The sequence below is a fragment of the Opisthocomus hoazin genome, chromosome 5 (genome assembly GCF_030867145.1).
Source record: "Opisthocomus hoazin isolate bOpiHoa1 chromosome 5, bOpiHoa1.hap1, whole genome shotgun sequence".
NCBI lineage: Eukaryota > Metazoa > Chordata > Aves > Opisthocomiformes > Opisthocomidae > Opisthocomus > Opisthocomus hoazin.
Window position 1 is genome coordinate 21,665,951 of NC_134418.1, and position 23,649 is coordinate 21,689,599.

Sequence of the window (23,649 nt, forward strand, 5' to 3'; positions counted from 1 at the left end):
CAAATAATTAGTAGGCAAGAGGAAGAGCTGAAGTTTACATGCAGTCATAGTTCCCCTTTTCTCCCTTTCCACAAGATGCATTTTTTTAAACATGGATGACGCTCACTACTCACATGCAGCGTTCGTTACTGGTGTGAACCCCATGCTGTAGTCTCTCTCCCCCATTCCCCATATGCCTATAAAGCACAAAGAAGTGGGAAAATACTGTGGCTGCTTCTTACTGATTACTGTACATTTTTGTGATAAAATGGTTTGCAGGACTATCAGGATGAACTCCTGCTGACTGCTTTCAGCCCAGCAATATTCCATATAGCCAGGAACTAACCCTTGAAGCATTTCCTTCTTTCCTTGAGCTCTGCAGTGAGGAACACAGACTAGTTATCTGTATATCTTGAGTGCTTCTCTATTTCTTTAAAGCAAGACAAAGAAGTATTCAATAGGAATTTGCCTGTATTGTATAGCTTCTACTTCTGTTTTGGCCATTATCGCGCATCAGCTCTGGTTTTGTTCCCCAGCCAACTTCTCTTCATATTTTCCAGACCATTTAAGTACCTGCACCCAGTGCCCCAACAAGGTGTAATGAACAAGTCAGTATAAGCAAGAACTTATTTTCGATTCATCTCTTTTCAGGTCTGTAAGGAAACAGTGAATTAAAGAAATTAATGGAAAGGAGTTCTTGCCACCACTACCATGTGCTGGCTCTGAGCCAGCACCTGTCTAACATTTGTAGGAGTCATGAGTGTGAAATGAATGTGGATGACGGCTTTTCTGTAAAATGATTAACAGTACTGGTCCTTTTTCACTCTTCTCAGGGAAAGAAGTCAGACAGTTCTTGCAGAAAAGCTAAACTAAAAAATATTCCCGGTCAGCCTGCAACAGGGAACCAGGATATCCTCAGCCAGAATTAGCTCATCCAACCTTTCCCCCTACTTCCAAACGTGTGAAAAGTTCATAGGCAGGGGTATGTTTGGGAGTCTGGCACAAATGACTTGCCATCTGAAGTAGCTCAGACCAAGATTAGGTCTTTTGGATGAAGCTTTGGCCACCAAAGTCCACTTACCTGCAGGTTGTTTTCTTTTCCGTTTCTGCTGGCCTGGAATACCTCCAGATATGAAATCTCTGCACACCAATGTCCTACCATTGTCAGTCTTTAGGAGAAAGTATTTTTTGTCCCTCACAAGAAAAACACAGCAGAAGCTGGTAGTTTCCCACCAAGTTCTGACTGAATAGCATCATTTTTTTTGTTCCCTTTTCAGCTATGGTTTTTTGTCATCTCCCTGACATCCTAGCCTACAAGCATTACTTTGTTTTTCCTGTATCGTTGACAACTTTTTATGTCTTGCATTGGTGCATTGGAGCATGTGATCTAACATCCAGAATCTCTGACATTGAACATATCTCTAGTGGCCATGGAGGGCAGAGGGAAGTAGCATATGCTGTAACCTGCAGGCAGCTTGAGCATCTAATGGGTTTTCTTTGGTCTTCCCTTATCTTGGGATGACACAGCAGAAGCAGGATCCTAACTGTAGTCTCCTATGTGTGTCTCATTTAGATGTCAAAAGCAGATAGCTTTTGTCACTTTTCTACATGTTTACGACAACAGAAGATACTCCTTGTGTTTTGGTCTTGCATCTGGAATCTGACACTGGACGAGAAGTGAATTTATCACTGCCCTACTTCCACTGCAGCATGACAACTGCCATCCTTGTGCTCCAGATCACTAAGATGTCAAAAGAAATGCTGATGCTAATAACACTGCATCTTCTCACACAGAATTCGTGCTAGAGCTCTTTAGCACTGTGATTGCTTGCACTTGAACTTCCCTTTTTTTTAAATCTCTGGATGACGCTAGTATGAATATCTAATACTTATGTTGATACTAAAGTTTACATTTTATTTTTGCCTATATTGTGTGTCTTCAGGTCGAGTTCATATCATGGCTGTTACTGGAAAATGAGTCAGCACTTTCAAAAACCACAGTCTTGAGTCCCCAAATGCTTAACCTTATGAGAATAGTTTTATGCTGATAGCCAGGGACTCCCAAAGCTTGGGACTGGACCAGCTGGGATTGTAGTACTTGAGATGCTGATATGAGTTTGCAACTTCTGTTTCACCCTAATAAAGTTTCCAGCATTGCTTGTACACGTGAATGGGCACAGATCAGCTGACACAACACAGACTTCAATGCAGTTGAAAGAATTTGAGCTAGACTAATTAAACTTGATTTGGTATCTGTTTCCTCTAATATTTTGGTTTCAGAAGATCTGTGAGGGATGCCTTTGCTGGCCAAGGAAACATTCCCTCTGGTACAGGCGATCTCTACAGGCAGCTGGAGTCCCAGTCCTCCAGCACTCATCTGTTTTAGCCCCATTTCAGAGCTTGACCTGAAGATGAGAAATGCACTTATGTCCTAAACTTTATCTCATTGTTCCTTCTTCTTTTGACATCAATTTCTATTTGCATCACAAGTCCCTGATTTCATTACCATTAAAAGGCCTTTATCACACAGAACCATGATCACAGCTCCAAGCAGCATTGTGTGTTTTGAACCTGTACGCAGCACAGTATCTTGCCACACTTTCCAGTTTCTGTCCAGAAACATCTCCTGACATTGCCTGCTTTGGTTGTAAGGACAGGAGTCATTGCAAGTATTCCACTGGACTAATTGTAACAGAGAAAAAATAACAGTGCAGCAACTTTCTAGGAAGGGTTGTTTTGAAAACGAAAACAAAGCCTATTGACTGGAAATTATCTAAATGTGATTCTAGCCACTGCCAGGTCTCTTGGCAGCATGAGCTGCTAGCTTTCCTTTCCTGGTTTTTTCCCCTTCTGATAACATATGTAAACAATCAGTAGTACACATCAGAAGGTTTTTCTTAGGCTTACGTAGGACCTGCAGCATAAAGCACACACACAATATGAGATGGCGAAATCTATTCCATCAGAGGGAGGACTTGTTCTGTCATAGGGCAAATTTGCATTCGTAGGATGGTAAAACAGCATGATGGTAACGGAACTATTTGCAGTTCGGGGAAACAGATGCTGAGGACAGGGTCAGATGATTGCAAGCCTCTGCCCAAGGCACAGCGTGACATAAAGATTGCGTGGCCCTGGCTTCTCACACCCATCCCATGGTTCATTCCCATTTGCTCCTCATAGGCTGACAAAGGCAGAGAGGTCATTACTGCAACAGCCAAGGTTTTGGAGGGTTTAATAGGGTCTTCATATTTTTCTCCTCCTGGCACACGGAGTCATTTTACAAAGTTGTCAGGGAGTCCTGAAGCTACTGAATGCTACTGAACTTCATGGTGCACGTCAGCATTGCTCACAGCTACTGTTTCAGACTGCACACGCAGGCACCAGTATGGGCATAAATATTTCCTCAGAGAGACTTATTTTTAAATGAACTGTGATATCATGAAATTAATCTCATGAGGTTTTGGCTATCAACCATTACAATAAATTATATGTATACTGCCAGCTAGGTCTTTACCATCTTCGTATCTTAAATCCTCCATCAGTTCTACACACGCTCTTCACTTTATTTGGAGCAGAGAAGGAACATGATATAAAAACACAGAAGAGACTGTAGAAATTAGTGGTGAAACCCAGAAAAGAATAAAAAATTGAAAAAATATGGGCAAAAGGGCACCCCAAATCCTCTCCTTCTGAAATGAAATCTCAGGAACTGGGGGACAATGAAACTTGAGTTGGGTAATTAAGCCCTCTGCCCTGTAAGCTCTGACCTGGGAGGCTCCAGGATAGTCCTGGAACTCACCAGGTTTGATCACTGAAAGACTTCACTGGCATTGGAGAGAGTAAACAAAAATATGTTCTGTTGTCTTTTTTTGCTTTCTCCACCAATGTAAACACCACAGAATTATGTCTATCAGAATGTCTGTAGAGAGACTGACCTGGTGAATGTCCTTGACATTAAAGGAATTGTGAATGATATTACAAAATGAACCCCCGCCTCACACAGCCAATCCTTCATTATCTTGAGCATTATTTAAACAGAAGTAAACAATACCATTTTGACACAGTAGGAAGTTCATTAGTATCCAGATAATTCTCACTCACTGAATATTAAGCAGAAAAACAGGCAGCATTATTAAATGTCGTTTGCCAGAATATTTGGCACTGTGATGTCAGAGGGAGAGCAAGGCAAGTACATGGCAAAGTCATATGCAAGTCATAACTCACAGACCAAATATACTGTCCCTATACCAAGAAAGCAGTCTGTAAGTCATCCACCACTTCATCCTCCCAGCACCTCTGTATTGTAGACTGCAAAGCAGGGGTATAAAGAAGAGGCCTGAGTACCCACAAGGTCACGCAACGTGTGTTCTTCTCTCCTAGGAGCTAGCCACAGAGCACACCTAGTTCGTAGTTGACTGTAGGCAGCAGCAAATGTGATGTACACAAGGCCATGCTGCTCCATGTTCAAGTCCACTTTTCCCGGTCACTGCATCTTTGTCGCAAATTGTAAAGCCAAGCTATTCACACGCACACCTTCACTCCTATTTTAAAACCTAGCAAGCAGTCAGATTTCTGCTGTTTATTCTCAATGGTCTGCTCTGCTCCATAAGGTAAGAACAAGGAAAAGTCACTAAAAGCTGGGCTGTTTTTATTTCATTTCTTCAGACTGACTCATACTCTCCAATCCCTTGTCCTCAGGGAAGATACAAGGAAATGATGTAATCCTTTTTCTGGCTTTTTTCATGCTTTGGACTTTTTCTTTTGGCATTGTCTGCACTGGGCCTGTTTTTTAATTAATCTGCATGGACTGTGCTAAAGTAAAAGCCTGCACCGTCTGTCTCTGTGTGCTCACTTGCAATAGGGATGTAATGGTTGAGGATAAGAAGTATTGACCTCCATGACTTACCAGGTGACCCATTAACATTTGCTCAGGAGTTCTGCAAGCTTTCTTTAGAGATCAAATTTTAAAAGGCTGACCAAATTTAAATTTTAAAATCCTGATAAAATTTTTTAAAAATCTGTTTGAGAGATGCAGTTGTCATAACTCCTGCAACACTAAACTTGTCGTAAACCTGGGGTGGAAGGGAACATAGTTTACATTTTGTGCTAAATTGAGAGAAGAAAATCAGAAACACCTAGGAGATGTTCAAAATCTGGATGCTGGTTTTACAAATAGCTCTTGGGGTTTTATCAGACTGAACTGAGACCATATCTCTGAACACACTTGTGGACCACCTCCAGTCCAGATTAAAAACTAAATCTGAGGCTATCTCTAGTGTCTGACTATGAGGAAACTTCTGGTTTTGCAAAAATGAGGTGGAAAACTTTACAAAGATATCTTCTGATCAGGAAACAAACACACTTCTGCTGTTCTATGGTCAGAACAAAAAAGGGACATAAGGTGTGCTGAGGAAGAGGAAGCCGAGGAGATGGAAAATGTAGGTTTGAGTCCTCTCTGACTCAGAAAGGAGCTGAGCATGGCTGTGTCTGAAAGTTTCCTAAACTAGAATGACATTTCAAGGCATAAATGCAAAAGACATTCTAGAAGCAGGTTTCAATTAGCTTGTGATGTGCCAGATGTTTGGAGCCACAGTTGACTGACAGCATCTTAGCTCCCCGGGACGCAGCATCTCCAAGCTCCCAGGGCAAATTCAGCCTCTAATCTGGGGATAGGAAAATCACAGCTTGGGACATGATCCTCAAAATATTATTGGCAGGAATCTGGACCAAAGTGAGTATTGCATAAAAGTGAATGGCAGCAATTCCTACTTCTGTCTTTTACAAAGAGAAATCTGTCCTGCTCCTGCCACTCATAGCAAATTCAGCCCTGACGAGAGCCCCAGTGTCGCTGCACCGAAGCTGGGGTATCAGTCAGGTCTCAATGGCAGTAAGCTGCAAGTTGACAGATGCAGCTCTGAATACGTGCAAATGCAAAACCGCGGGTGCCAAAGCAGCCTCCAGATCAGAATAAGGAGGAGGAGCTCAGGGGAGCTCACGCAACCTCCATGACAGCAGAGCACATTTGCCTGAATTTCCTGCAGGGCTCACGGTTTTAGGTGCCATCATTCTCTTTGGCAGCTAGCAAAGCAACTTGGAAGGCAGGCTGTGGGTATAATCCATGGTGCAAACATGGATGCTCTTTATTACTCTTAAACAGAAGCTGAGCTGAAGTTCTAACAGCACATACTCTGAACTTTAGGACTTCATTGCTAGTTTAGGTGACCAAATCCCTTTATGGATCACACCCCAGTGGAAGATATTCAGGAGTATTAGAGCAAAGCCAACAGAGTACACTATTCTCTTTTTTAGCAGTCAAATGTTTTTTCACTATTCACTTTACTTTTTTTCACTCCTTTCCACTGGCTTTTTGGAAATGTGCATTCACTCAAAATGTGCCTGATCATTTGTTGAAAGCAAATGCGAAAATCATATACGCAAGAATTAACTGAAACTAGAATCTGTACTCATACCAGCAGCTGCACTAGAAACTTGCCTGAGCTCTGGCAATCCAGCCAAGGAACTGAGATTAAACAAATGAATGTGACTAATCAAAATTGAAACATTCAGTGAAAAAAGTTAGCCAGCAGTAGCAAACAAAATTCAGAGCAGCATTTTAAGAGCAAAGTAATGATTCATTCAAATAAATAAACTAGAAATCATAAAGGTAAATTGTTAAGTGTCGAACTCTCTCTTCTGCTCTTCAAAGCATTAATATTCCTTTGCTCAGGTGGGAAACTTTGAATAGTAATGACTTGATAAAAGCTGCAAATCATTGACAAAGTCAGAATTAGTATTTGGGAGTTCTGACTTCTGATCTCATGACCAACACATTGATGTACTATATTGTATCTGCATTTCTAATGTTACTTGTAGTCGCCTCTGGTAGAGGGGAGTAAGAACAAATGAAAGCTAACTAGTTTTTTGAGACTTCAAATCTGATTATTCCCAGGTTTAGACTGATGCTTTTGGTTAACTTTTTCCTTGCGAAATGTAGAAGCAGAAGAGAGGTTGCTTTTCATGGAGCTGTAGACTGTATCAACTTGCTTTTCAAGATTAACTATCAAAATCAGTGAGCTGGAAAGAAAATGTTCTCTGTTGTTCAGATGCTGAAATATATTTATGTGCTGTACTCATGGATGAAAACAAAAGTGAAGTCTATGATACGAGCTGAGATAAAAAAGAGAAAGGTTGATCCTAGCAGCAAACCCAAACTTCTAATGTGGGTGAAGTTTAAATATTAGCTGCTTAAAGATACCAAGTATCATCATTTCCAGTTACTACATCTGTGTCCTTTTTCCTGCAGACTGCCGAAGTTTGTCAGCTAGGGGAAGCAATCAGTATTGTGGGTTCTTTCAACTGAGAAAACCGAAGGGACTTCTTCACTTATCTTAATATCCAACATTTAGGTGAATGAATTTTCAAGTACAATGCTTTAAATGAAGCCTACACGATTCTAGACTTTTTTTTTCCTTCACTCTTCATGTGTTCTCATGAAATCCTGTGTAGAGCAGGACCTTCTTTGATCACAGACAATTAGTCTGTTTTCCTCATTTGGCAAACCCACCACTTTCTCTTTTTTGGAGAACTGGAGTAAAACTTCCTTAATTTACATCACAGTTATTCCATCACGCAGCTTGGAAACCAGTTTTTTGTATTGTTTATGTGAGGACCACAATTGTTATCACTTGACAAAATAAAATTTCCTCTTCTGAGTTGCATTTAAAGTACATATGTAAGGATTTTTCTGCTTACATGATGATTCAGTGTAGCTGATGCTGGTCTTTGCATCATTAAACACAGAGAACTTACCAGAGGTTGCTGGGCAGAAAAGTATACAAACAGATATGCCAGCATTACCACGCAAAATTGCTGGGTTTGCATACAACATAAAAATATGCAGCGTCTTCCCAAAGCCACAAAAACATATATGGTTGCCTATACGTTAGCATTTTGATTCAGAGCAGTAACGCAGTTTTGAAACAAACCCCATCCCCTGACCAGCCCCATTTACTGCACGTTGGTTTGGCTCACAGAGCAATTTTGGTGCGCAGCAGCACTGAATTCCCTTGGCAGGAACTGACCCAGAAGCTCTGCCCAGCATGCATGAGATGCGCTCCAGCCTCCAATGGGGACCTAAGAGTCCAAACCAACCAGTGGGCCTTTGGGCGACTTTAAACTCTCGCACGGTGAGAAGAGCCAGTCCAAAGGATCGAGTTAAAGGTAGCCTGAAGTTCAAATCCTTGAAGTTCTTGTAAAGAACATGCTGATTCTCGTCACTAACTACTTCAATATGGTGATCTATTTCTGTTATGATGAATTACTCATTAGTGTAGACATAGCCAGCCCAAGACATATACAAAAAAGGGGCAAAAAAAATCCCTAAAAGTATCAAATTAGGTTTTCGCACGGTATTTTGAGAGGTATCTCTGTGTGTTTGTTTATTGTGCTGGTAGTTCCTCTACAGCCCTTGCTATCACCTCCTCCTATAACATAAAAAGTACAGCTCAGATTCTACAGATGAAGCAGGACACCTTTACTTTAAATTAACTTGTAGTTCAGATGGAAAAATCCTGAAATGGTAAATTTGAAAATATGGTATCATTTTGGTCTACTATACATGAACTGAACAGACAAAACAATAAAGTAAACACCATCTCGTTCTTAACCTACTACACAATGGGGGATTTCTGATGAGACAGACTTGATGGTGGTCTCATTTTACAGCTGCTAAAGCATCTGTAGGTTCTTTGAAAATCGTAACACACAGTAACTGACTAGTAAAAGTATCACAGGAAAATCAATTCCATTCTACATTATCTACCATTCCTACAGATAAAGACAAATTGATCACTGATCTAAAAATTGGGGATTGTGTAGATGCCATGGGTCATGCGCAAATTAAGTTTGCTTTGGAAAAAAAGATTATTTTTTTGACCTAAGCGGTAACTACAGAAGTAATTTCTCAGGACGGAAAGTAACTGCCAACTTGACATGGAAAATGGAAGCATTTTATTTTAAATCTGAATGGTAACTGGGAACTTTTTAAGAAGGCTTTATTAACTTCAAAACTCCTGTTATCAGGACAGGCACCTTTGTTTGGTTAAAAAGAAAAACTCATTTAAGATGATGACAGCAGAGTGCTCAAAGGCAGACACAGCTAAATTGAGCTTACCCACTTCCAACATGGGCAATATAGAATTTACCCTCAACTCGGTTCCTGGTTGATCTGCCTCTAGAAACTAACAATAGCATTTCTATTCTTCTGCCTCAATTTTTATGGTGCACTTCTCTGACCTTTCAGAAAGTATCGAGAAATCCCAGAAAATCTGGAGACATTAGTGCTCTCTCCCAAGCAATATTTTCTTTTGCATGTCTACATTGCCCAGTTATTGCCAATAAGAGCAGCTATGTGGAGTGAAGCTGTTGGGTGCTGAAGACCCTGTGCTCACCCCGTATACATTTCAGTGGATTTTACTTTGAAGCAGCTCGAGCTGGACCTGTGCACTGAAAAGCCATGACCCATGTAAGGACATTTGGGGAGATCCTTCCAATTGAGTTGCTCTGTAACAAAATTTAGCTCTTGCACCCCTAGACTGCACTTCACCCTGAACAAGCGCTGCAAGCGGGGACAGCTGGGAGATACAAAAAAGCTACCAGAGGCGCATCTCCTGAGCTCTTGGATGCCCCTCTTGGATGTCCCACCACATAACCAGGCAGACAGTGGTCAAGAAACAACACCCAGCCATGTTGCTTTGGCCTGAGCTATCAGTGATGCCCCAGTTTCCACTCTGCTATGCGTTGTCATAGCCATTGCAGTGAAGTACAAGGGAAAGAAGAAAATCAGCCAGCTCCATGGCTTTGTTTTGGGCAGCATTTGTTTTCTCTCCCGGCTGTTCTGAGCAACTTTAAGACAAACCGTCCTCCTGGCTTCCAGGGCTCTTTAACCCTTTCTGCTTCTCTCTAAAATGGAGGATGAGGATGTAAACGGTCCTGTTCGCAGCATTACACAGTCCCTGGAGTGGGACCTGGCGTCTTCCAGTCGCTCTCTACTTCATAACAGTATTTATGAAAATGGGGGACTGAAGTAAGTGTGTCTGCATCTCAGAGAGGCAATGAGAGCAAACATTAGTAAAGTCTTACTTTGTTTTCCCAAGTCTTGCTATTGCAACTATATTCTTTGATAAAGCAGTGCAGAGGTGTCAAATATGACAATGCTGATTTATTTTTACCACTTTTGCAGTGATTAGCATATTTTTCTTGTGATTTTGTCCTCCTGCCTTCAGCTTGCTCCCACACTCCCATTTAATTTCCCCCCTTCTCTTTCTCTCCCCCTTCCTTGTTTTGCCTCCCTCAGGTTTTTTCATTGTCACATTGAGCTCCTTCAAATGCCACACACATTTTGTCAATGGAGCCTCTGTAGTGGCTGGAAACCGAGAAGACCCTGTACTGCTGCTTGCCAGGCAGCAGGGGACCAGGGTTTTCTCAGTTTCCAGCTGCTTTTGAAGCAGCACTGATTGGTTTCTCTCGCTGCTGCAGAAAAGACTGGCACACAGGAGCAACAAATTCAGCATGTCCTTCTGGCCTGTTTTCAATAGACCCGCAAGTGCCAGAACAGAGATGGGGAGCAATTTGATGCTGCCTGTTCAGCCATCCCTCTCTCTCTTTATTGAAAAAACAGTCTCTCCCTTTGCCTTTCCACCCCTTTTTCCTTCACTTCTTCTGTGATTTCTCTCTGCCACATCTCTTTCCAGTCACTACTCCAGCTTAGCCAGAATTTTTCTAGGACCTTAAAGGCAACATTTTTCTCTTGTGCTACTTTTGCAGCAGTATTTAAGCTGAGGGAGCACAGTTCTGTTGCTCAGTGAGGTGCTACTCAGCCATTAACACAGTGCAATGGCTTAAAATGTGCAAGTAAAATGAAGTAATGTCAGCTGCTTTTGTCATCAACATAAAGGACAAAACAAAAGTTTACTAAGTTGATTAAAGCAAGACAACCCTTTCAATAATCCTTTCAGAAGATTTCTATAACAACAAAAAGTAACACTATAAACAATGGGAACAAATATGCTTACGTTAAAAGCTTTGAATATCTTTTTCTCCCTCCTGAAGTTTCAAGCATATACTTGGGGAACCTCCTGTATTATATGCTTAGGAAATAACACTGCAAAGACTTAATCAATCTGGCAAATTCAGGGGACTAAAATACAACGCTGTAAGTGGGCAGAGCAAGCAGTGAGGAGGGATGGAGGATAACAGCAACAGAAGTCCACAAACATCCCTAGGCCAGCTGAAAATCACTAAAATACTGCTTTCATAAAGCTACATAATTGCATTTTATGAATCCATTATTTCCTAATAGTCATTTATCTGGCCATTAGGCATTAGAAACTTCTGACAGACATTACTGCAGAAGCAATTCAGAGAAAAGATTTGGAAGAAGATAGGTTAGTAGATTTGTAAATGAGTTCAAGGCACATACATTATGAACCAACATATAAGTGGCTTGGGGATAAAAATCAGGCCAAGGCTCCATCAGGCAGTAAATCCAAAGTTACAGCAGTTAATCCTGGATCAAAAATGTCGCCGCTTCTTGATGCAATGTACTCAACTGGTACAGCTTAAGGTAATAGATTAAATTTGTTCAAAAAGGCAAAACCTCGCCTCTTTGCAAGTCGGGTTTGACCAAATATCACTTTTTCTCCCATAGTTGTCACTGAGGAAGCACAAAGAATAAAGCTGGCATAAGCACTGTATTATGTGCTCTGGCTGATTCAACATACGTTTCCTTGTGCCTGATCTGGACTGAACTTACATTGCCCAGAGATCTTGTAACTCACAGAACTGGTCTTTTTAAAAACACATCTATAGCCTCAGAGATAAAGGACGATGTTGATGAGGCAAAGAGGCAATACAAAAAATAAAACTGTTGTTTTGGCCTAGATTTTCCCAACAGCTCATCTCCCACGTAAGTACCTAACAAAAAGTTTCCAGTGCAGCCCCTGGCTGCTGTGTAGTTTCGGCATTAGACTCCTAAGCCGTATGCCTAACTGGGTACCACTGGGCAAGGTGCTATGTAAATTCATTTCCTCCAGGCAATTCATAAAAATAAACTGAACTCTTCTGTTCATGCAGTGACAGATTTACAAAACAGAAGTTAAGAATGTGGTTTATCCAGGGCATCATTTCTTTTAAGTATGCCACAACATGGTTGAGGAGGAGAGAGTATTCCACCAACACAAGCATGGTTTTGCAGGAACGTGCCATAGAACAAGAATACCAACATGGTTATTCGATTGCTCATTTAGTAAAAGCTTTGTTTTTATCAGAAAAGTTATTTTATTAGGCAGAATGTATGTATTCTTGTGTTTTGCATGTTAGTAAACCAAGGACTTGTAAAATACCTCCTGAATACTGATCTGCAGAACATATGAAGCTAGCCCTAAATTCCCCCAGCATTATTTGATGAGTACGTCTGAACTCCGTCCGGAAGGATGACTGAGAAACCCAGTCTATTCCCTGTGCTAATCTAGTCACTGGCTGCTAGAATAAAGCTGCCAACAAAGGTGCAAGCAAGTACCAAATTATCAAATTACCAAATTACCAGTGTCCTGAGAGCCACTCTGCCAGCTTCCCATCCCCTGCCTTCCGCTCTCTAAAATTACACACATCAAGATATTTACACTTCATATACAATTTAATATGTATCTAAACTATACATTGATCACTCATCTGCAACTTTTCACTTCAAACTCCGTTCCACAGCACTAGATTGTTAAAAAAAATTCCTTCTTTTAGTTCTGATCAGACACTGAAAGGCTGCCTAATTGCAGTACCAACCTGTGCAGTTCAGCTCTGTGTGGAATGGCTCAGGGCAAGTGCCCTCCAAGTACAAATTATGTGACTGAGCCTGGTGACATTTTCCAAGGGAACATGCAGAGGCTGCTCCACATGCCCCCGCAGGCTCCAGAACCAGCTCTGCGGCTCCAGCAGCTGGGGTGTCCTGGTGCCAGTAAGGCTGGGGAGGTGGAGTCTGGAAGGCATGTAGGTGCAGCTACCTGGAGGTCTCCTCATCCAAGTATCAGGCAAAGTATCCGAGAAGGCTGCCAAACATTACATGGACTAGAGAGGCTTTATGCAAAAATGCCCAGAGCAGCTGAGCACAGGACGAACAAGATTGAGTTTGCTTGTGCCAAACCCACTAACTATCAGATGAAATGTCAAAGATTATGCATGTGGTAGCAGTGTAACGGACCCTTGTTGTGGTTTAACCCCAGCCAGCAGCTAAGCACCAGACAGCCGCTCGCTCACTCCCCCCTGGTGGAATCGGGGAGAGAATCGGAAGGGTAAAAGTGAGAAAGCTCATGGATTCAGATAAAGACAGTTTAATAGGTAAAGCAAAAGCCGTGTGCACAAGCAAAGCGAAACAAGGAGTTCATTCACTACTTCGCATCGGCAGGGGCCGGTGTTCAGCCATCTCTGGGAAAGCAGGGCTCCATCATGTTACTTGGAGTTACATCAACGGTTACTTGGGAAGACAAACACTGTCACTCTGAATGTCCCCCCTCTCCTTCGTCTTCCCCCCAGCTTTACATGCTGAGCATGATGTCATATGGTATGGGATATCCCTTTGGTCTGTTGGGTTCAGCTGTCTTGGCTGTGTCCCCTCCCAGCTTCTTCTGCACCCCTGGGCTACTTGCTGGTGGGGTAGTGTGTGAAGCAGAAAAGGCCTTCATGCTGTGTAAGCACTGCTCAGCAGCGACTAAAACATCCCTGTGTTATCAACACGGTTTCCAGCACACATCGAAAACACAGCCCCATAGTAGCTACTACGAAGAAAATTAACTCTGTCCCAGCCAAAACCAGCACAACAACTGCAGCTATGTAAGGCAAGGAGTACAGCAGTCTCTCGTGTGCTTTTCCTACTGCAGAACAGTTTCTAGTTATTTGGCAATGAGCCTTCCCTAAAAAAATGTTCTGGGTCCAGCTCCACCTGCTCTTTTCATAGCTTTCCAGGGCTGCTGCCCATTCCTCTCACCCCATGCTGGCACTGCTGCCTATTTTAACTGTGCTGACGCTGAGACCAAATTAATGAACTTAGTTGAATACAGCTGAGTTTGTCCCCAGCAATGCAGATGTCTTTGCACTGGGCTCCACTGCTCCCCTGCTTCCACTCTGATGCAGCACAGAAATACTGGGCTTAGCCCTGCAGCGAGCTAGCCCAGACTGAAATGTTGTGCTTTACCTCTATGCCTCTGCAGTATGCCTTAAGGCACAGCAAGGAGACCCACCTCCAGTTTGAGGCACCAAAGGTGTCACGTCTGTGTACATATGTTCAGCCATGGGTACAGGACAGCACTAATTGAAGAGTCTGCAACACCCTACAGTACCGCCTGATGTGTCACACTGGTGTTGTTGAAGCAGCCGGTTTTAGCACAAGAAATTAATTACTCACTAGTTGCTGTTTGGGCCGAAGAGATGCTAAAACGGGTCATCTAGTTTCAACATCACAGTGACACAGTTGTACTCATCCCGTTTCCAGGAACTGTTCAGTTTACGTCAGTCAGGGCTCTCTGCACCTCGCTCCAGCGCATGGCATAAGCCCTGTAAAAAGAGATACACACAGACAAGTTGGGGTAAGTGGCAGAGATCATCTTGCTGCTGTTACAGAATAATATATCCAAGTGTTTAACAATTTATTGTCAAAGATTCTCCTATTTAACTATCTTCTACAGATGACTTTGTAAATAGGAAAAGGGAAAACACAGAGACCCAGGCACCCTTTTAGCGATGCTACGTCAATTACAAATACAATGATCACTAGGTTTGGACTTATTGGTGACAGTTTTTCTTCCCTTCAATTTGTGTTACGGCCTGAAATCACAAAGCTGTGATCCCCGAGAACCTCCTTTGTAATGCATATCAACTCTCGTTGTGCACCTTTGTTCCCAGTGTGACGGAGCATTGTGGCGCCTGTGTCCAGGGAGCAGGTTCGCTTTATTGTTCTTGTAAATATGTACTGCTGGGCGCAGCTCGGTGGAAGGCATTGAGTTTGTGCATGACTGACGCCGACCCGGACAACTGCTCTGACCCCCAGCAGATGGTGGTGCAGGGACTGCAATGATCTGGAAGTAATAGCATGTGCCATTTCTTTTTGTTTGGAACAGACAGCCAGACCCTGCGTTTCCCTCCCCTGCACAGCAACAGCTGTATATACAGTACAAACTGGCGAAACCCTAACTGTCGCTCCAGTCTTCCTCCTCTGCCATTAATCAGAAAACCTTGAGCGCTGAGACTTCATTCAGATTAAACACTATATGAACACCACATGGCTCTTTCCAATGTTAATAAAATTGTATGCATTGGGGCATAGATGAGTCACTTTCCTAGAGAAAAGTGAGTAATGGTTAAAAGCATCCACCACCCCCAATATTACACTCGGTAGTTGTGGATTTGCTGTTTTTTTAACCTCTTCCCAGAAGAATCCAGGGTACAAGACTATTACCTAAGAATTTTAACTTTTAGACTACAAATAGCCTCTACTGTAGCTTTAATAAGTGTTCATTGTCATTTGTGTTTGTTTTTGTCAGGGACCAGAATGAGGGTTTGTTTTGAAAGGAAGGTATAAAATGGGTGAAAGTCCATAAGTGATGTTTTTTTCCAAGGCCACGGGAGATTTATTGCTTCAGAATGATAGCAGAGCAGTTGGTATTTGTTTTGGTAAGTGAGAGGCCAGATTTTTTATAATTCATTGTATATGGGGCATCTCATCAGAGGTCAAAAATGACTAATTATAGCATGTTGGAGTTAATAATCATCCACTGTATGTTTGGCCTGTGTCACCAACTGCCATAAAATCATCCTGACGGTCCAGGAGGGAACTTCCTTGGGATGGATGGAATAACTGCTCCCTGCTCCTCCTCTCCCAGCCCCAGACGAGACTGCTGTCAAAGAAAGGGGCTGAAAACCAGCTGCGCTCTAAACATTGTATTTCTGGCTGCTGTAATGCTGCTGCGAGGCTTTCAGCCGGCAGGTCAAAGAAAGGCAGACTTGCAGCGCTCGAAGTGAGGAACAAAGGTAGGGCAGGAGTACTGGCGAGGAAATGCATTTTTTTTTCCACAAAACCTCTTCAGACTTTTTCCCCACTCTGTTCTGGCATGGACGCCTCTTCAAGATTTCGCACACAAGACCCTCAACCTACAAGCCCACGTCCAAACGGTCAGACCATTCCTCTGAGAGAGCGGACAACATTACATTGTTTAATTCAGAGCAATCTCCCTCTTTCTGTGCAGGGGAAACCTGTCCTGGGTTTGCCTCTCAAATTCCCCACATTAATGAAATATTCCTGGGGCACCTGAAGTCTCCCAGGTCGCAGCACCGCAACATTGCTGTGAGGTTACAGTCAGCCTCTGCTGCTGGGCCGTTGGCTGAGATGCGTATTTCTCATTATCTTTCATTTAGAGATTTCACAGAATCACACAGAATTACAGAATCATACGGGTTGGAAGGGACCTCTGGGGATCATCTAGTTCAACCCCCCTCCTTGACTTGAGAAGTGACCTGGTAAAGTGCACTGAGACTAGCTTCAGTTTTGACAAGGCCCCATCTTCTGAAGAAAAAACAACGTTAGAAAATCCCTGTTCGCCTCCAGCATGTAACCACCTTGTGTTCATCACCCATCAGGGTTAGGTCAAGGGAAAAATGTTTCAATTTCTCTTTACCTGACTTTTAATGGAAATTACTGTTCAGTCTGAATTCCTTCCAGACTTTCCTGATCTTGTTTCTAGCCACACTACCTCAAACGACAAACACTTAAACAGAAGTAGCTTTACTTTCTTGACTAATCCCGTTAGCTTTAATGAGTCTAACTGCATGAGTAAAATTATGCATGTGCTTAGCTCTTGGCAAAGTCAGTGCCAGTAATGAGCAGAAAAACAAACTGACAATGAAGCCATGAGTAATAAGAATGGCTGGATATCTGGATTTCTAGAAAAAAAGATACAACTGTCCAGAACATTAAAAATGAAACACCATTTGTTAAGCTTCAAGAAGAGAGAGTGAATTCTGAACCAAGACTGACAATAAATAAAATTACACAGAAATTCTTTAATTAACTAGCATTCATGACATGTCTTCAGTTACCTCCATAACAGCTATAAACTCATTACCTTAGTTATGACTTATCTGTTCATCCATTCATTTATAGAAAGCTCATCAATATGATATCCAAGCACTAATGAACTTTAGCATTAAAAGGTCGTGTGTAATCCCCTGAAAGGAAAAAATTCAAAAGGTTATTTTATTCACAAGTGTCAGCCACCCTCGATCTGAGCAATGAAATAGTCTCAGGCAATTTGTGTGGAATTTATTTTCATTAATTACTGACAGAAATAGTCTTTCTTTTTTCAGGGTGAGGATTATGGAAAATGGGCTACAGAACACCAGAAGTTAAAAATGAGAGTGGTATGAAAGTTAGACCAAGTCCACAACAATCTGTGCAACTGTTCTTGACAAAAGAAATAAATCAAATAGATACCACATGGCAGTATTATAAGATAATTATTTTTTAGGATTACGTGTTCTTTGACCATGCCTTTAGACTACTTTAAAAAATCTTCTGTTTCAGGCATGTATAACTTCCTCAATGTTTTAAATAAAGAAACAGCCCAAACCCAAGTATTATCTTCATAGCCTGAGGCCACGGACAGTCTCTGCAAGCCACTAAGCACATAAAATTAGTTTAACTTCTTCATACAGGACCAGCACGAGGCTTAACCATTGCTAAATTCTCCAAATAGTGTTTACGCAGTACCTAGCTTTATACTTTTTGTGATGCGATTAATTTCCTAACTCCCCTCTCTAGCCATAACCAGGAAAATTCCTGTGTGCACTTGTTTGTATGTAGAATTACAGGTTAAGGATTTCTGTCTATATTTCCTCCCATTCAACATAGCGTGTGGTTATGATTGGGACCTAGACTTTCCTAGTAGATAGAAAAAGGGGCTGGTTTATAATGTCAAATAGGTTTTTAGTGGTAGTTTTATCAGGGAGCTCTGTGCAGTTTGTGGTTTTCTTTCAGAGGAGGTTGCTAAGCTCTTTTTTTGTACCTTGCTATACTTAGCCTGAAATTCCCTTCAGCACTATAACCAGCAGAAAAATTGGTATAATCAGGAGTGTGGGTGTCTCTTGTGTTTTGTCAAACCAAATGAGTTTTCATACTTAGGGGGTTCTTCCAGACACGTTTTACTTGCAGGTAAAAGTGAAGCATGCCAGCATACATTTTCTCCAAGAGCCTCACGAATGGAAGAGCAGACTAGCTGAAAAAATTAGCTCTAATTCAGTCACCAAATTACAGGCCTGGGTGTGAGCACGTCTCTGGCAGTGTAGATGGTAAACTAATATACATCATAAAAACAACACAACTGCGACAGCACCTCTGGTTAAATAGTTTTTCTGCACAAAGACATCTGTTTTCACATTGGTTCAGAACTGTAGCATTGCCAATTCAATTTGTATAAAAGTGATATAACATCTGGAGCCATATCATAATCTTTAAATCTTCCTTTTGCTTTGTTAATTATTTGTGATAACTCACAGTCTAACTGACTAATTCAGTCTTTCCTGTCTCTTGATTTCAGTGGGATGCAACAAATTTCCTTTGGTGTACTCTGCTCAAAAGTCAGTCCTACAGGGAGGGGACAGACTGAAAAGGAGCTGTATCTCCTCTAGCATGTTTCGGAAACGTGGAGATGTTTACACAGCTTATCCTGCTGCACTCCTTGTTGGTAACGACTTTGTAATGCTGCGTACTGTGGTTTAGTCTTAGAACTGGTTTGGTGGGTACGCACGCTAACCATGGCACCAGGTCAGGGCAGCGCGGGAGCCACGCTCCTGGCAGCACTGAGGTGGGACCTGGTGAACCTCTGCTCCGCAAGTGTCTGCAGCTGTCAGCGCTGGGATGTGGGGGCTGAAGGTAGCTGGCGGGTGGTGGTCACGCTCTGCCAGCCTCCAGGACATTTTACTCTCCAGCTGATTCATAGAATCATAGAAACATTTAGGTTGGAAAAGACATCTAAGTTCATCGAGTCCAACCGTAAACCTAACACTGCCAAAATGCCAACACCAAACTGTGTCCCTAAGCGCCACATCTACACATTCCAAGGATGGTGACTCCACCACTTCCCTGGGCAGCCTGTTCCAGTGCTTTACAACCCTTTCAGGGAAGATATTTTTCCTAATATCAAATCTACACCTCCCCTGGTGCAAGTTGAGGCCGTTTCCTCTCAGCCTATCACTTGCTACTTGGGAAAAAGAGACCAACAGCCACCCGCTACAAGGTTCACAGGTTCACTGCAGTCCAGCGGTACCTGCAGGGGCACCCTGAGGAGGGGGAGGCTGGTGGCACCAGCCACTGTGGCAAGCAGAAGAGCTGTGTGTGGAGAGCAGGGCTAAGGGAATAAACTGGTGCACACATAACTGCTGTACAGGCACCCGCCATGGGCACGCATGGAGAGGAACACTGTGTAAGAGAGATTCAGAGATGGGCTCTTTGAGGACACCAGTGAAACTAAGGAGAAGAGAGACGCAGGATAGTTTACACAAACAGAACAAAACCTTAAACTAAAGGAAAATAAGTGAAGAGACTCTTCTGGGGTAGGGTGAGGAGCAAAATTTAATACAATGCAAAGTGTCTTAACAGTGTTCTAGAAAAGTATTTAAAAATAAGAGGTTACAGGAGTCAGTCCTCAAGCTGTTCACACTGTTAACCTACATAACCACACGATGTTATTACTGTTAACCTCATCTTCCCTCCCCCCTCTTCCTTCCTATTGTTTGCTGTACTCACTTCTTGCATCTTGCCTTTATGGTATAAAAACTCTCTGTGAAGAGACTGTACTTGTTTGCAAGGCAATACTAGAGTGAGGTCCCAGCATGACTGTGGCTCTTGGGAACTACCATACTAAGGCATGCTTATGCCATAACTGGCATTAAGATGCAGATTCAGATTTTTCTTTGCACCACTGTCCTCTCTCATTTTACAGTGAAAATTATTTAACAACATTCCTGCTGCAGACTGCTAGCTAGCCTATCCTTTCTCCCTATCATCCTCAAGACAACGCTGCAAATCCTCTGAGCTGTGTTGAACAATAGCTTCCATTTCAAACCGCAGAGGCACTTCTGACATCGAGTTGTCCAGCTAGCAGCTGAAGTGATAACTTTTGTTGGCATACACAGCAAAGTTCAGATGTAAGATACGTTCTCTGGGCAACTGTCTGTTTATTTGCTTTCCTAGACATGCGGTTAAACCACACCGTACATCCTGTGCTTATAAAATTCCAGCAGGGTTGTATCACAGTACCTACTACTAGAATGTGTGCTTTACACCATCAGATACAAACTGCAACACCTTGAGATAAACCTGCTGCTTATAATGAAGATTCACATAATTGTGTGGTTCTGTTACCTACCATGCTTTCTAAGGTCACTAGATTTTATAAATAGCTAGGATTTTACAAGACACACTACGAGTTATTTTTTATACAAAGACAGACTGAGCAGGGAAGGCAGCCCTCGCCCCCTTGCGCATCTCTTACGTGCTTGTGCTGAGCATGTAAGAACCAAAGGGTGCTTCTACACAAATGCATGCAGGCCTGTTGTCTTCTCATCTTTCTCCAAGTCAGGGAGGCTAGAGGCAGTTACCAAACGAGAAGCCAGACAGAATGTTAGCTAGTGCTGCGCCCAAAGGAATGAGCTTAGAGGAAGCCCAGAGCAAAGACTGAGCTGAAGAAAGTTTGGTCCAGACTGGTCAAACAAGCTGTTGAAATCTTTAGCCACCCAGTTATCAGGGCTTGCATCCCGCGCTCCCTGCTCCTGCCTGCCCTTCTGCTCCAGAGCCGGGCTGCTCATGCTCCTTTGGCCAGCACCTCCTTCAGTACCAATGGTGAGACAAAACTCCGGACCAAAGACCTCCTCCCCATCCACACAGAGGGCCTGATCCCTAATGACTCTGTGGGCTCTTGCTAGGCTCCCCGTCTTTTCCTCTCTTTCCACTCAAAGCAAGATCCTGAGAGGATGGGGGAACCGTACCGATTCCCAGATGAAGCTGCTGGCACCCACTGAGCACAGACACGTGGACCTGGCTCTGTCCACATATGCACATGTCGGTGAATCCAAAGAAGCAGGAGGCAGTCCTGTCCCCCAGTTTACAAGTGAGAGTAAACTGGATTTGCTTCTCTAACAGCCTTCCATTTTCGGAGGCAGCTAATGATTCTGAGCACCCAGCTGGAGTCAGCCGGCAGAGCGTCTGCTTGGAAGGAGAGCGAAGCCCAGCACTCGTTGAAATCACGTCCTTCAGAGTGTCTCCAAGCCGTGCTCCTCCAAATCACCTCTGCAGCAACCAGCCTGATTCAGAACCCTTCCGCCAAGCTCGGCAGGGCTTAAATCAAAAAATCGAACTACCGATTTGCATAGCAAACACAAAATTTTAAACGATGCAAACCTTGTATTTACATTTATTTTTCTACCTCAGCTCTGGAAGCGTTTACCTTCATCACAGACCAGAAAGCAGGGCCTAGTTCCCTGAGGTACTACATGCTTTCAATTTCCCATAAAGACAACAGGAATTGCTCACGCTCACTATGTGAAATACAAAATTTAGCAGCAAGAAGAAAATTCAATGCATGAACAATATTAAAAAACCCTCTGTGGTTTTATCATCTTTCCTTCCGTCAGCTACTCACATAATTTCAGGCTATTGTTTTTGATTTGAATAGTATTCCTGGCCTTTTGAACTATAGGTCATTTATAATCAAAAAGAAAAAAAAAATCAATTGTTATTTGTTTTATAATGTATCTCTGTCAGTGATGCAAAGAACTACAATAGTTTCTGTAATGATTAATCCTTCCAAATAATATACCTGGTCCAGTATCCAATTAATCAGGTTATTATTCAAAATGCCTTCTTTGTAAAATGTTAGAAGGGTCTAGACACTGCAGATTATTGTGTGCTATATTTTTAGATTTTCCAGTTTGATTCAAAACACACTAAAAGAGGGGCCCCAGAAAATGACCATCTAGAGACAGTCCATGGCAAATATCCAGAAACCATTCTTAATGGAATGGAGTTAGCACAAGCTGAGATCATTCTTTAGCCTTGGGAGCAAAAAAAAAAAAAAAAGAAAATAAAAAAAAAGAGAGAAGATGTTCTTAGGAAGAGATTTCCAAAGGGATTATGAGTTGCTCTTTGCAAACAATACCCAGGATTTCCAGTATGCATTGTGCTTTTGCCGAGAACTGCGCCTGTGAGGGAGCCAATCAAAGTCCTTTCATATCTAATGTGGAGAGGGAAGTCTGGGGAAAGTCCCTTAATGATAGCAAACAATAGCTGTTTGTACAATGAGTAGAATTACAGCAAACTTTGTCGCCAAGCGATCTCTTAAAACATGATTTTACTCATCTGAGACATTATTCATTGAATTACTGTTAGCAGTGGAGAGCGTATGTGGGAGGTAAATCCAAAATCATATTCAAGGGATTACTGAAATGTTATTTTTTTCACAATTTGGGAGACAGCAGAGATGCGGAGGTGAAGTAATAAAAATTATGTGGGTTTTGGAAACTCAGCGGATCTTTAAATCAATGTTGCATTTGTGCTTGAAGTTAGATTGACATGCTATACTAAAGACCTAAAGGAAGTTGAATGGACAGGACAGAATTCTTGATGTAAAAGGATGAGTTTTCAAACATGGCTTTCTAACGGACCGTCAGACCCTAACCTTGAACCGGTAGTGTTGTTAAACGAATCCAAAATCCGGGGTCTTCATTTTTTTGTTGTGTCAAAACGTTGGACCACATCCAGGCAGTTTCATTTTGCAGCCGCCTTCTGTTCCGGCGCCTGTACTGAGCAGCCGATCTGAGAGGCCGCCGCAAGGGTCGCTGCATCGGTTGGAGTCTCAGCAGACTCAGCAATTGTTGTTCGCTGAACAAATTTATCTGTCACCTCATGCTTTTGGTTGCAGACGACAACAAAACTATGAAATCAGGCTTTTAATTTAAAAATGATTTTTCAAAAAAGCGATGGAATCTTTCTATATAAGAAATCAAAGAGCTCTTTCCAGCAGTTATGCTTCTACTTCCCAGCTTCGTACTGTTACTTTTTATTCACCATCTAGCAATAATTCCTTTTCCTTTTCCCAGTTTTCCGAGCTGTGTAGGAATTACTTTTTAAGCTCGATAAGGAATTACAGAATCACAGAATGTTAGGGCTTGGAAGAGACCTCTGCGGGTCATCTAGTCCAACCCCCCTGCCAAAGCAGGGTCACCTACAGCAGGCTGCACAGGACCGCGTCCAGGCGGGTCTTGAATATCTCCAGAGAAGGAGACTCCACAACTTCCCTGGGCAGCCTGTTCCAGTGCTCCGTCACCCTCAGAGGGAAGAAGTTCTTCCTCATGTTCAGCTGGAACTTCCTCTGCTTCAGTTTGTGCCCGCTGCCCCTTGTCCTGTCTCTGGGCACGACTGAAAAGAGTCTGGCCCCGTCCTCTTGACACCCACCCTTAAGATATTTATCAGCATTTATAAGGTCCCCATGAATTAATGAATTAAGAAGGGTTTGGTCTGTACTGCCCGAGAGAGCTACTGAAAGCAACCACACAGGTGACCTCCAGCTGGTGGGA

At 42.6% G+C, this 23,649-nt stretch overlaps 1 protein-coding gene across 2 annotated transcripts in view; it reads left to right on the forward strand.

Annotated features, from left to right (window-relative positions):
• Window positions 1–23,649, forward strand: part of RBPJ (recombination signal binding protein for immunoglobulin kappa J region) — a 158,907-nt gene that overhangs the window by 69,901 nt on the left and 65,357 nt on the right. The gene's annotated exons all lie outside the window — the stretch shown is intronic.